The following is a 14,295-nucleotide window of genomic DNA, read 5'->3' on the forward strand; positions in this document are numbered from 1 at the left end:
TCTTTTCTTATTTGTTATTATATTATAAATTTTAAATTGATTAAGATTTTTTTCTTATATAATTTCTATTTCTTTTTTGAATTTTTTTCTTATATAATTCTTTTTTTAAATATATGTGATATAACCATATACCCTCCATGCTAATAATTATCTTATATTTAGCAAGTGTTTGACCATAGATCCTTAATTAGATTTTGAAATTTGAATGTTTATCTTTCACTCACAAAAGTTCAAGTTATCTTTCAAGTAAAATGCATCTTCAAACACAAATTCAAGCTTCAAAAATCCAACTTTCAAAAACTCAAAATTTTAAATTTCAAAATTAAAAATTTATACATAAATGGAAGCTTAGTAATCTTGAAATCAACTAAAAAAATTGTTATTAAATCATTTCTTATCTTATCTTAAACTATGTAGAAAGTGTCAATATTTAGAACTTTAAAATTAATTCTAATTTTAATTATATCTTATAAATTGTTTCTTATTCCAAAAAAAAGTAACACAACTATAGTTCTTTCCATATTATATAAACTATAAGTCATTTTTCAAAATATATTTGAACTAATTTCTACTTAAACCATTGTGTTCTATTCATTGAATTTTTTTGTATAATGTTTATAACTACGCTCACTAATTAAAACAAATAACTTAAAATATTTTTAAAAATACCAGAGAGATGTTTAATTTGATAAAGGTACCATGATTCTGCAGAAAAAAATATCCAAAAATGAAATATTAATTTTTTTACCTTTCAAATAGGAGTCTTATTTGGTAAAAGTATAATTATAATCAAATATATTTAAAAACTTTGAATTTAATTCAACTTTTCAACAAATACTAATGGAAAGAACTTGATGACACACCCTTAAAAATAAACTTATGCTGCTAAAGCCAATTGAAATGATATTCGTCCTCAATGCCACGTCATGCTATATATATTCTTGAACTCCTAAGTCTATTTTTACTTGTCAAATTAATACATCAAAGGATAATTTATAATTAAATTCCTAATTTATTTTTATTATTAACTATAGTCATTTTATAATGCATTTTTCAAAATATTAAATGTATTATACTCAAATAGTAATATAGTCAAATCGACATTCTATTAATTAATGCTCCATGAAAGGTGTGCCAAGTCAAAACTATTTATCTAACACTAACAAAAAGAACTTATCATGTGCAAATTTGGAAGTTACTTCAATTTTCGAAGTAATCTTTTGAATTAATCAATTATCCATTATCGACTACAATTTATATGTTACAATTATATGAAAGCACTTATATATACATTGTTCTTATGGGTATATCATAATAATAATACTTTTCTGGTTCTGGTGAAAATCACGTAGCTTTTACTGTTAATACTTGAGATAATCAGGTTTGTTTTTTGTTCATTCTTTTAATAATTTTTTCACATGAAATTTTTTTCTATTTGTTTTGCAAAAAAAAAAAAATCTATTCTAATTTAAATCTTTATGTGAAAAACTTTTTTTTTCTTTTGATTGTAAAAAATGAAAGCCTTAGCGCGCTCTGATAAGAAAGTCTTTTGTTTCCGTGGGCATTTGAACATAAAATTTATGAAATTTGAAAAGAAAAAAGGTAAGCATTTAGACAAAAGTTGAATTGATTTCTCACCTGGTTACTGAACTAATAATTAAATGCCATCTCAAAAAGTCATTTTTTTGTTGAAAAGAATTGAATCAACAAGAAAGCTATTTTGGAGATGACAAATATTAATTGAGTGAGCCCATCAAAGTTTTTTTGTTCATTGGTAATATTCTTATTTTCATTTTTTTGATCTTTATGTCTGAACACCAAATTTAAGCATTTGAACTTGTATCTATCAATCTCTTATATTTTTATAAATTTTCTTTTAAGTATTTGTTCTATGTTTTCTCAGGATTCAATATGGAAACCACTTGCATTTCTGGTTCAAAATTAAAAGGAGTTGTGGGAGAACATAGTGGTCATTGCACTAAGGTATGTGTGCGCACTATTCTCATTGAATTTCACTTTTTGTTGTTGTTTCATGTCACACTAGAGATATTTTCTCATAACGATCCACAAGAAGTTCAAATTCGTAAGAATTTAATTTATATACACCATTAGTATAATTTTTTTTTGTATACTATCGGATCACCCACAAAAATATCTACAAATTACATGTAAGCATTTTAAAAATATGAGATTCCAATATTAGTTAGGGGCACAAGCCTATATAACATTTTGTGTCATTTTTTAAAATCCTCTTGTTATAATTCATATTTTCAATATAATGTTACATACAGGATAATGCTGAATTCTCGTACAATGAACTTTTTCGAAAGGACCTAACTCCAACCGATGTTGGAAGGAATAGTAGACTTGTGATCCCTAAAAAATATGCAACAACTTATTTTCCTCAAATCCAAGAGGAGATGATCATTTATGATACGTCAAGAACATTATGGAAGTTTAAGTATCGTTATTGTAAAAGAAGTTGAAGTTTTCTTTTCACAAGGGGTTGGCTTAACTTTGTCAAAAATAAAGGTTTAAGAGCAAAAGATACGATTATTTTTAACTTGTGTGAATGTAAGAATGGAACAAAAGTGAATAATTGTAATACCTTTGTAATTGATGTGGTGAAGAACATTGAAGTTTTGCCAATGGATCATCAAGAAGAAATTATTGATCAAGATGCTGCTGCTAATTTGATACCAGTTTATCTATTTGGAAAGCAAATAGGTTGGACTGAGACAATAAAAGGCAATGGAGTTTAATTAATGTATCGATAATGTAAATAATTTTTATATTATCAGTTCTTTTTATTGTTGTTGTTGTTCTATCAAGTACTTGTTCTATTTTTGAATTATTAATATCACTCTTTTGTGAAAGTTATAGTTGGATTATTTCAAAAATTAATCTCATAATTTGAAATTTATATCATATTGTCTGCATATATAAATTAAACTCTTTTTAACAATTCTACGACTAGTATAGCCAAGTGCTTTAATGTCTTGTTTGGGGAGTGAGACTTATAAAGGTTCTTGCTCTTAGCTAGAAATCAAACACATCCTTAAATGACAATGTTAACATATTTTTATTAGATTTTGATACTCTCTTCGTCTCTAAATAATAAGTATCATTTTAACTTCTTAAAAATAAAAATAAATGTAAAATTTAATTTATAAGTTACCTTATTTATAAGATGTTTATTGAGAAATTTGCACTACAAGAAGTAATTCTTTATTTAATATAAGGATATAGTTAAAAATAATTACTATTTTTATCTTCAACTCTAAGGAGACACTTATTTTTTGACAATTTTTTTCTTATTAAAGTAACACTTATTTTCGGATACAAGGGTCAAGGAGTATAAACTAGGGTTAGGTTCTTCTTTTTTGTTACTAATGTTAATAGCCACACATATCACAAAGAAAAATAACACATGAGTTCTGCTCATAAAATCTCTTGGTTTAGTTTATGGAGAACATTAAATAAAAAATGAATGTGACAGCCACAAGTTATTATTTTTATATATTTTTTAGAAAATAGTAGTTTTAAGAAGGTTTCTAAAAAAAGAAAATAGTTATTTGGACAACCAAAGGGCATTGAGATCCTGCAATAACTCAATATAAATAAGTTTGTGATAAGAGCTTATGCCTTTTGGTGTTTTGATGATCTCCTCACAAGTGCAGGGACATGGTCCTCTGCAGAGTATGCTCGTCCAGTGTCAAAGTGCGGTACAGCTGTAAAAGCTGTCTGCGTCAGAAGCTGCAGAGTACTTCACCAATCAGAAGCAAGGAGGTTGCTTGTACGTTTGGTAATAACTTTTTGTGGTATATACTAAACAAAAGACAACAATATCATCAATTCATTCAAAGAGAGAGTCTTTCAAGCTTCAAGAACAGCAAGGGACTTGATCAATTACTTCAAGAGCTTCAAGAACAACAAGGGATCTGATCGATTACTTCAAGAGCTTCGTGTACCAGCTGTTACTTTGTTTGCTTGTAATAGTGCTTACATTGTAGGATTCGTTTTGTGAAAGAAACGTTTCAAACTTGTTTGAATCATTGTAAGAACTAGGTTAAGGGTAACTTAGGTTCTTACTCTAAAAGTCTATATTAATCGGTTAGGATTAGTATAGTGGGCGGTGTTGTATCCGTTTTGGCTCATCTAAGTAATAGGAGGTATTGCTTAGAGTTGGGATTAGTAGGCTAATCTCGGTTTGTAAACTTGCTTTTACTTTTGCTTGGAGAAGATTAGTGAAAGAAGTTTGAAAAGTCCTGGCAGGCCAGGTCGTGGTTTTACTCCCTTGAGCAAGGAGGTTTCCACGTAAAGTTGTTGTGCAATCTTTACTTTCAGCACTTTGTTTATTTTCTGTTATTGTAACTGTGCTGAGGACCTGGTCCCATCTAGACAAGTGGACGCATACATTCCAACAAGTGGTATCAGAGCAAGTCTTTTCTCTCTGGTTAACACCAAGAAAAAGAAAGATCCTGACGGAATGGCCGCTCCACCTAACATGGAGGAAGGATAGTCCTCGATCAGACCACCTCGATTCAATGATCAGTATTATGGATGGTGGAAAAATCGTATGCATGATTATATCAATGCAAAGGACACTGAGTTGTGGGATATCATTCTTGATGGTCCTTACATTCCAGTCAAGGAAGTGAAGGATGGAGAGAACACCACTTCTATGGTCAAGACAAGAAAAGAATACAATGAAGCTGATAGGAAGAAGATTGAAAAAAATTACAAAGCCAAGAAGATCCTAGTGTGTGGGATTGAAGCGGAAGAGTACAACAGAATTTCTGCCTGTGAATCTGCCAAAGAGATATGGGACTGTCTCCAAACAGCCCATGAGGGAACACAACGAGTAAAAGAGTCTAAGGTCGATATGCTTACGACTCAATACGAGAATTTTTGTATGAAGGAAGGTGAAACTATCTTTGAAATGAACTCAAGATTCACTTCTATCACCAATGAACTAAGATGCTTAGGTGAGCCCATTCCCTTAAGCAAACAAGTTCGCAAGATTCTCAAGGTTCTTCCCAAGTCATGGGAAAGCAAAGTTGATGCTATAACAGAGGCAAAAGATCTGAAGACACTTTCCATGGATGAGCTGATTGGAAATCTCCAGACCTACGAGCTGAACAAAAAACAGGGGACAAACATGAAGGAGGGAAAGAAGGAGAAATTTATTGCTCTAAAAAACTCACAAAATGATACAACTGAGGAGGAAGATCAAATGGCCTATGTTACGAAAAGGTTTCAAAAAATCATCAAGAAACATGACGTCTTTCAAAAGAAGGCTTCGACCAGCAGAGCAGCAAACACAAATGACCTTTGTCATAAATGTGGCAAACCTGGTCATTTTATGAGGGACTGTCCCAGCCAGAAGCAGGAAACTCAGAACTTCAAGCCTCGTAAGAGGGACCTGGTCCCAGACAGTGCTCGGAGAAAGGCTCATGCTGATCAGTTGGTGAGAAAAGCCTTTGCTGTATGGGGAAATGATTCAAGTGAGTCAGAAGAAGATGCAGAAAGCTATGAATATGTTTCAATGATGGCTATTAAAGATGATGAAAATGTCTTAAATTCCATCTTCTCATTAATGGCAAATTCTGATGATGAAGAGGATTCAGATGAGGTAACTCTTTTTGATCTTAAAGATGATATAGATAATCTGCCTATTGAAAATTTGAGGAAACTTGCTGCTCTGCTTATTGATTGTGTTGATGAACGAACCACTGAAAACTTAATGTTGAATAAAAAATTAAGTTTGTGTGAAGATAAAAATTCTGCTCTCATGTCTAAACTGAGTATCAGGATAGGTATCCTCGAGAATGATAGTCTGGAACCCAGTGAGGGACCTGGTACCTCAGTAGGTGGAAAAAGAAAGCTTAGCATCCTTGAGGAAGAACTGGAAGAAAAGCTCAAAATCCTTGAGTCCAAGTTAGTTGCTTCTCTTGAAACAAATTCTCAACTGAGAAAGGATCTGAGTAAGGTCAAAGAGGAGTTAAGCCACTCTCTAAAATGGACTGACTCTTCTAAGATACTCTCTAATCTGTCTAATCAGAGTTTCAATGGAAAGAAAGGGTTGGGACGTAGACCAATAGAACCTCCTTATAATCCTCATAGCAAATATGTGTCTGTATTTGACAATCTGTTGTGCACTCACTGTGGGCGTAATGGTCATCTAAAAGAAAAGTGTGAGACTCTGAGAAAAGCAAAAGAAAAGCATGAGAAATTTGTCAGATCTGAAAACAATGATAAAAGGGAACTCAAGGGACCTGGTCCCCGTTATCGTTTCTGTAAGAACACTTTTCCCCCCTGGACAGGAAGGTTTCTTATTAAGCCTTTTGATAGTTATTGGGAACTCCGTCTGAAGTGGGTTCCCAAGTCTAATAAGTGATTCTTGTGCAGAAGAGAGGGAGCAGTCAATGTTGGCACATGGATAGTGGATGCTCAAGGCATATGACTGGAAATACTCTAAACTTCCTCTCTTTGAAAGCACACCAAGATGGTGGTGTGTCATCTGGCGGTGGAAAGAAAGGTTTTATTCTTGGTATTGGCAAGATAGGAAGAACTCCAGATCATTCCATAGACAGTGTACACTATGTGGACGGTTTGAAGTTTAATCTTTAAAGTGTGTATCATATTTGCGACAAGGAAAAATGAAGTCAAGTTCATATTTGAAGGGTGTGTGGTTACAAACTGTGCAATTAAGAAAATTGTAATGTCTGCAAAAGGAGTCAAGAATGTGTATGTTGTTGATCTTGATTCTACTGAAGAAGACAACTTGTCATGTCTGAGTTCTCAAACTGATGATGCAAATCTTTGGCATAGGCGACTGGGTCATGTAAGGACCTCTTTACTTAACAAACTTGTTGCAGGGGACCTGGTCCGCGGACTACCAAAGTTGAAGTTCTCAAATGACAAAGTCTGTGACGCCTGTGCAAAAGGGAAACAAACAAGATTTTCTTTCAAGGCAAAGAAGGGTGTGCGCACTACCAGACCTTTGGAACTTCTCCACATGAATCTGTGTGAACCTGTTAGAATTCAAAGCAGAGGAGGAGTGATGAAGGGAGACCATGAGATGGAGGAGCTGATCAAGGAAAAGGAAGACAAGGATATCCTAAATCCTGGAAACAAACAGGTTGCAAAGGAAATTGCTGCAGATCTCACATGAGCACCTGGTCCCTCTGATACTACCCAGAAGGTTCCATCTCAAAATCATGAAGCTGATGATGCTGAATCTGATGTTGAAATCGAAGAAAAGTTGATCAGAAAGTCCGGATGGAAACATCAATTCTCACATCCATGGGACAATCTCATCTCTCCACTTGACTCTGGAATTCAAACTAGATCCAGGACAAGAAATCTAGTTGCATATTCAGCCTTTATGTCAAGAGAAATACATCAAGGAACTGCTTTGAAAGTTCAATCCGATTGAGGCAAAAGTTCTTGACACTCCCATGAGCACAAGTGTGAAGCTTGACTTAGATGAAGATGGAGTTGAGGGATGAGTGCAAGATTTCAAGCAGCACCAAAGGAATCCCATCTAAAGGGAGCTAAACGTATCCTGAGAAACTTGAAGGGAACTCAGGACCTGGTCCTCCTCTACCTAACAGGTGACTCACTTGATCTAATTGGTTTTGCAGATGCTGACTATGCAGGCTTTCTTGTAGATCGAAAGAGTACATCAGGTGGCACATTTTCTTGGATCATCACTGATTTCCTGATAGACAATGTTGAGAAGCAAAATGTGGTGATGAAGTTCTGTAAGACTGAGGACCAACTGACTGATATCTTTACAAAGTCATTGAGTAAAGAATGTTTCATTAAAAGCAAGATGAGGCTGGGGATACACAAGATTACCTGATTCCGTGACAAGTTTGCACAAAAATCTTCTATTTTGATTATGTTACGGAGGGCAGGTATCTATACTTGTTTTAATGCTTGTCACTTAAGAATTCACTTCTGGTACCTTGATGTAGGTATACACTCATGGTGTGTCTAGCTGAAGGGAAGATTAAATCATACTGACAGGGTTGCAAACTGAAAAGGGGACCTGGTCCTGCTGAGGTTAGTATCACTTATACTACACGGTCTGTATGTCAACATCACTGCCACATGTCCCTCGCCCATTCATCGCGTCAGTTTCAGATGTCTTTTCGCTTTTAAACCAAAGGTTGCTACTGTTGGGGACCCGATGTCTTTTTGGTTTTATATACTACTTCTCTTAGTGAATCAAATTACAAAATCTCATCAAACAATTCTTGTTAAAATTCACTAATCCCCTTTCCAAAGCTTTTCTTTCTTTCTCAAAATGCCTAACTCTAATTCTTCTTCAAAGATCCCTATCTCCCAAGAAGTTGAAAATCTTAGTTCATTCAACTTCTCCTTTTCTACTCCAGAAGACTGTAAAGAAATCTCATGTGAAAAAGGAGAAAGCTAGAAAACAGGTGGCTGAAAATTAAAACGTGGAGATATAAAAAATGCAGGGTTATTGAAAAAGTTTCTCAAAGGGAAATATCAATTGCTTTTTGAGTTCATCAATAAGGTGTTAGTGTCCAAAACAAAAAAAAAATAGTGGCATCTGCTGCTGATCTGTCTCTCATGGAGAAACTTGATGAACTTGAAGAGATCAACCTCTCTGCCATTATGCTGGAATGTTAGTGTGTTGAAAGAAAAGCTAGGGGCAGATCTCAAATGACAGATGTTCTAGAGTAGCAGACTGCTCTTAAACGGGAAGTAACTGATCTTACTGAGATTCTGAATAACAAGGAGATTGAAATCGCTTCATTGAGGTCTGAATTACAGAAGGCAGTTTCGAGGGGACCTGGTACCAGCGATGGAAATGAGCAGGTGTTGCAAATGTTGAGGGATGAAAATGAAAGGTTGCTAAAGACAAATGCATCACTCAGTGAGGAAGTTAAGGCTCTCAACATGCAGCTTATCAAGGCTCATGAGGATGCAAAGGAGCATCTGTCTCTGCTTATGTGCACCCTCAATCCCTTTCCCATTCCGTCCTAAAAGTGTCTTGTTTCCTTACAATCCTGATTAAAACTCTTGTGGCTTTGTGTTTGTTTTGCTTGACTACAGTGGTCAGTATTTGTGATCTAATGCTATTTATGTTTCTCCCCTGTTCATGTGTGGCTTAATATTCTCTTTATGCTTACATACACATGTTCTGTGTGGCCCAAGGCCCTGAATTCTTTATTGCCTTGCATTTAACTTGAATATGTTTACTGCTTCACCTTTTCAATGATGTCAAAAGGGGGAAGTTTTGTTGTAAAGTTGGTTGTGGAATAGGAGGCACTGAACTAAGGGGGAACGAACTATGATTGTTAGGGGCATTGAACTAAGGGGGAATGAACTGTGGTTGTTACTGGTGCACTAACAAAGGGGGAATTTGTTATGTATTTGAATGAATGTCTGTTCACTCACGTGAGGAGTTATGCAGGTTGTTTGTCATCATCAAGCAGGTTGTTTGTCATCATCAAAAAGGGGGAAATTGATAAGAGCTTATGCCTTTTGGTGTTTTGATGATCTCCTCACAAGTGCAGGGACATGGTCCTCTGCAGAGTATGCTCGTCCAGTGTCAAAGTGCGGTACAGCTGTAAAAGCTGTCTGCGTCAGAAGCTGCAGAGTACTTCACCAATCAGAAGCAAGGAGGTTGCTTGTACGTTTGGTAATAACTTTTTGTGGTATATACTAAACAAAAGACAACAATATCATCAATTCATTCAAAGAGAGAGTCTTTCAAGCTTCAAGAACAGCAAGGGACTTGATCAATTACTTCAAGAGCTTCAAGAACAACAAGGGATCTGATCGATTACTTCAAGAGCTTCGTGTACCAGCTGTTACTTTGTTTGCTTGTAATAGTGCTTACATTGTAGGATTCGTTTTGTGAAAGAAACGTTTCAAACTTGTTTGAATCATTGTAAGAACTAGGTTAAGGGTAACTTAGGTTCTTACTCTAAAAGTCTATATTAATCGGTTAGGATTAGTATAGTGGGCGGTGTTGTATCCGCTTTGGCTCATCTAAGTAATAGGAGGTATTTCTTAGAGTTGGGATTAGTAGGCTAATCTCGGTTTGTAAACTTGCTTTTACTTTTGCTTGGAGAAGATTAGTGAAAGAAGTTTGAAAAGTCCTGGCAGGCCAGGTCGTGGTTTTACTCCCTTGAGCAAGGAGGTTTCCACGTAAAGTTGTTGTGCAATCTTTACTTTTAGCACTTTGTTTATTTTCTGTTATTGTAACTGTGCTGAGGACCTGGTCCCATCTGGACAAGTGGACGCATACATTCCAACAGTTTGAAACTCCAGATGAGGTAGGTCATAACGAACATGAGTTTTTTCATTGTAAATTCATATTTTTATTTGTAAAAAACTCATGTGTTTATAGGAGTCCTCGATAATTAAAATATCACCTGATTTTTACTATGACTGCAATTTTAGGATATTTGTTCTCCAGCTCTATTCAAACAAAAAAAGTGTCATTAAATTACTTCTTTCTGAATAACATTGAAAGTATAATATTGAACAAGTAGGTATCGTGTTGTAAGATATTTATCAAGAACAAATGGGATCTAAGTGGAAAAAAATTCAAATGAATTCAGCTCCTACTTTTTTGGTTTAGTGTGAACACTCGATGCGGGTAAATATTATCCCAACCACACACTGAGCCACTTCTTGCGTCTACATTGTCTTACCTCTCAATTTCTTTTGCAAGATGAAAAAACAAAACGTTAAGCCTTAGACTTCACTTGCGGTATTACACTGTTGTTGTTTTTGCATGTCACACTAGAGATCAAGCACATAGCTACCCTTGTCCGAGAGGCGTAAATTAAAGTGACACCCCTTCGTCAGAAAATTACGTTATTTAGATAGATTAAATTTTGATTTTATACCTACATATATTAAAGTTGACACCTCTTGACACAAGGTAAAGAGTTAACACAACAATTGAGAGGTGTAAAACTTCTCATGATCGGGTGGTCGATTCCAACTCAAGTTTTTTTAACTTCAACATTAAAAATTTCGACTCTACAACTGCTAGAGATATTTTCTAATAAAGATCCACAAGAAATTCAAATTCGTAAAAAAATAGATTTTATACACCATCATCAATATAAAGAATTTTGCATACTAATAGGAAATATCTACATAATATAAGTAAGCCTTCTAAAATTATGGGATTCATAATTTAGAAAATAAGACATGTTACATGCTATAACGTATAAAGATTATTTGATGGTGCTCTATAATCTAGAAATAAGGCAAATAACTACAACGGTACTGTTAACTACAATGGCATTATATATACGCTAACCTTTTATAGAGAAAATAAAGGAAAAAAATAAAGCTCCTTCAATGAAGTGTGGGCTTGTATCTGGTGTCTTGCGTGGCAAGAAAGTACCATGCAAATTCAAAGGTAAGCTTTATAGAGTGATGGTTAGACTAACTTTGTTGTATGAGGCGGATTGTTGGTGTTGGAATGTATGCGTCCACCAGTGATCACAGGACCAGGTCCCTCGATAGAATAAAAGTGCAGAAAATAAATAGCACAACGTAAAACAGGCAAAAAAGTTTTATGTGGAAACCTCCTTGCTCAAGGGAGTAAAACCACGACCTGTCACACTGGATTTTCAACTGTTTTCACTAATCTTCTCAAGCAAAAGTGAAACACAGATTACAACCACAACACTGAGATTAAACTCTTAATCTCACATTAAGTAATACACCTGTTACTTACTGAGCCTAAGCAATGCATCCATTGTTCACTAACTAACCCTCACTGATTAAAATATAGACACAAAGTTAACTCTAACAATGTTCTTACAATGACTCACACAAAGTTTTGAAATGCTTCTAACAAGAGTGAAACAAATCTTACAAGTTTAGCTCAATACAAACATTCAAGAACAACAACATGTACGGAAAACACTTCTTTAGTTGATCAGGTCCCTTGCTGTATGTGTTCTTGTGCTTGAGTTCTTCCTTGAAGATGACTTTCTCTTTGTAAGCTTATGAGTTTTTTGTTTGCCAAATCTTGAGTTTGTGTTTTGGAGAAGAGACTATATCAAATGAACACAAACTCCTTGAGACAACCCCAGTGGCTGAGAGTCTGCTTCTCTAAAAGGACGTGTACCAACCATATCAGAGGTGACAACTTTTTTGACAGTTGTCTTGTCGTCCTTTTCACATAAGCAGCCTTGCAGGGACCAGGTCCCTTGCAATGTTCTTTGTTAGTTCTTGAGAAGACTTGCTAACTCTTTTTCTCTTTTGAATGAATGAATCTTCTTGTTGTTTGTCATTTTGATTATATCAATCAAAAAGAATTATTGTCTATTGGACAAACAACCTCGTCCGTTTCTATTGGTGAAGTACGCTGACGACTTCACCAACCCATTGACAGGACAACTTTACAGTTGTACACCATTATAAATCTGGACGAGAGAACTCTGCCAGGACCAGGTCCCTACAATTGTGAGCCACTGAAACAAACAGTCTAGTCCGCTATTCTTATTGGTGCAGTACACTGCACTTTTCACCTACCACATGACATGACAACTTTACAACTGTACCCCATTTGAATCTGGACGAGAGCACTCTTCCTGGGACCGGGTCCCTGCATTTGTGAGGAACATCAAAACACCTAGAATATAACAGTTGGTCAGTCAAAAACTCTTAGGTTCAAAAGATGCAAGTGGCATAAATGAAGATGTTGAGATAGATGTCTGGGCATACTAGGAGTGATAAGATTAGAAATGAGGATATCTGAGACAAAGTGAGAGTGTCTTCGTGGTGGACAATTTGAGGGAAGAAAGATTGAGATGGTTTGGACATGTAAAGATGAGATGTGCGGATGCCCTAGTGAGGAGGTGCGATAGGTTGAATATAGTTGGATCGAGGAGAGATAGAGGTAGGCTAAAGAAGTATTGGGGGAGGTGATTAGACACGACATGACACATCTTTAACTTACCAATGACATACTCTTAGATATGAGCGTATGGGATTCCGGATAAGGGTAGAAGGTAGAGTTGTCAAAATGAGCTGGCCCACCCCAACCCAATCCAATTTAACCCTAACGTGCTAGAGAGTTAAATGGGTTAGGACGGGCCGACCCTTTTAATTAAAGGGCCTGTAAAATAGTAGCCCAACCCAACCTTAAGTGGGCCATGGGTTGGGACGGGTTGACCCTTCAACCAAAAAATGGACAACATTGACCTGTTAGAAAGAGTATCGAACATTGATGTCTGATGAACACGACATCAATACATACAAAAATTCATCCATGAATACTTTAGTGAATACTTACAAAACAAAAACATAATAGCCAAGATACAACATTCATAAGATTCATCCAAGCAAAAAACATTACATGATCACTATTTTCATAAACAAGACAAAAAAAGAGAAGTGGAAAATTAGGCGTAAAAACAAAAGTTGAAGACGTCAAAGATTCACAGTTATAATATAGTAATGGACTTAGGATAATAAGAAAATTTAGTGAGCTAATGACCCTAAAATGTAAAAGATATGCAAAGAAGTTAAACTTGATTTTATATTGATATTTTAAAAATATTTATTGACAAAATATTAACAAATAAACACTATTTAAAATATATATAATAAATATTTTAAAAATTCACAGCCCACGGGCAGGCCTCTGAGGCTTGCGAGTTGGGCCTACGAGGTGAGCGGGCCAAATGAGGTAGGGTTAAAAAGCCTCGATCCTAAATGGACTGAAAAAAATAAGCCTAACCCCACTTAATTCAAGGGTTGGGTTGGGCCGGCCTAGCGGGCCAAGCCCATTTTGACAGCTCTAATAGAAGGTTAGTAGGTAGTTAAGAATTATCCTATACTAGCTTATGTATGCATTTGGTTTGGGAGTAGTATAGATCCCTGTGTCAGTTTTAGTATTAGCCTATTCAAGTAGTCTTTAGCTTTCGGTGTTCGTTATCATCTGAGGTTTACTGTATTTGGTGTTGTTATGGTTCCTTGCATATAGTTGTTACTACTTTGCTATTCGTTGTCATGCATCTCCACCTGTTTTTTCATTTTATTACTGCTTTTATTTTCTTGAGCTGAGGGTCTTTTGAAAACAGTTTCTCTACCTCTAAGAGGTAGTAATAAGGACTATATATGTAGACTCTACCCTCCCCAGACCCCACTTTGTGGGATTTCACCGGCTATGTTGTTGTTGTTAGCTCGACAAAAGTAAGTACAAGTAAAATTTAGGTAATAAGAACTACTACTATATCTAACAAAAAAAAATTAAATAGAAATATAAGTTAAGCA

Source organism: Solanum verrucosum, unplaced genomic scaffold (genome assembly GCF_900185275.1).
Source record: "Solanum verrucosum unplaced genomic scaffold, falcon-dt-bn FXZP01000228.1, whole genome shotgun sequence".
In the NCBI taxonomy this organism is placed as follows: domain Eukaryota; kingdom Viridiplantae; phylum Streptophyta; class Magnoliopsida; order Solanales; family Solanaceae; genus Solanum; species Solanum verrucosum.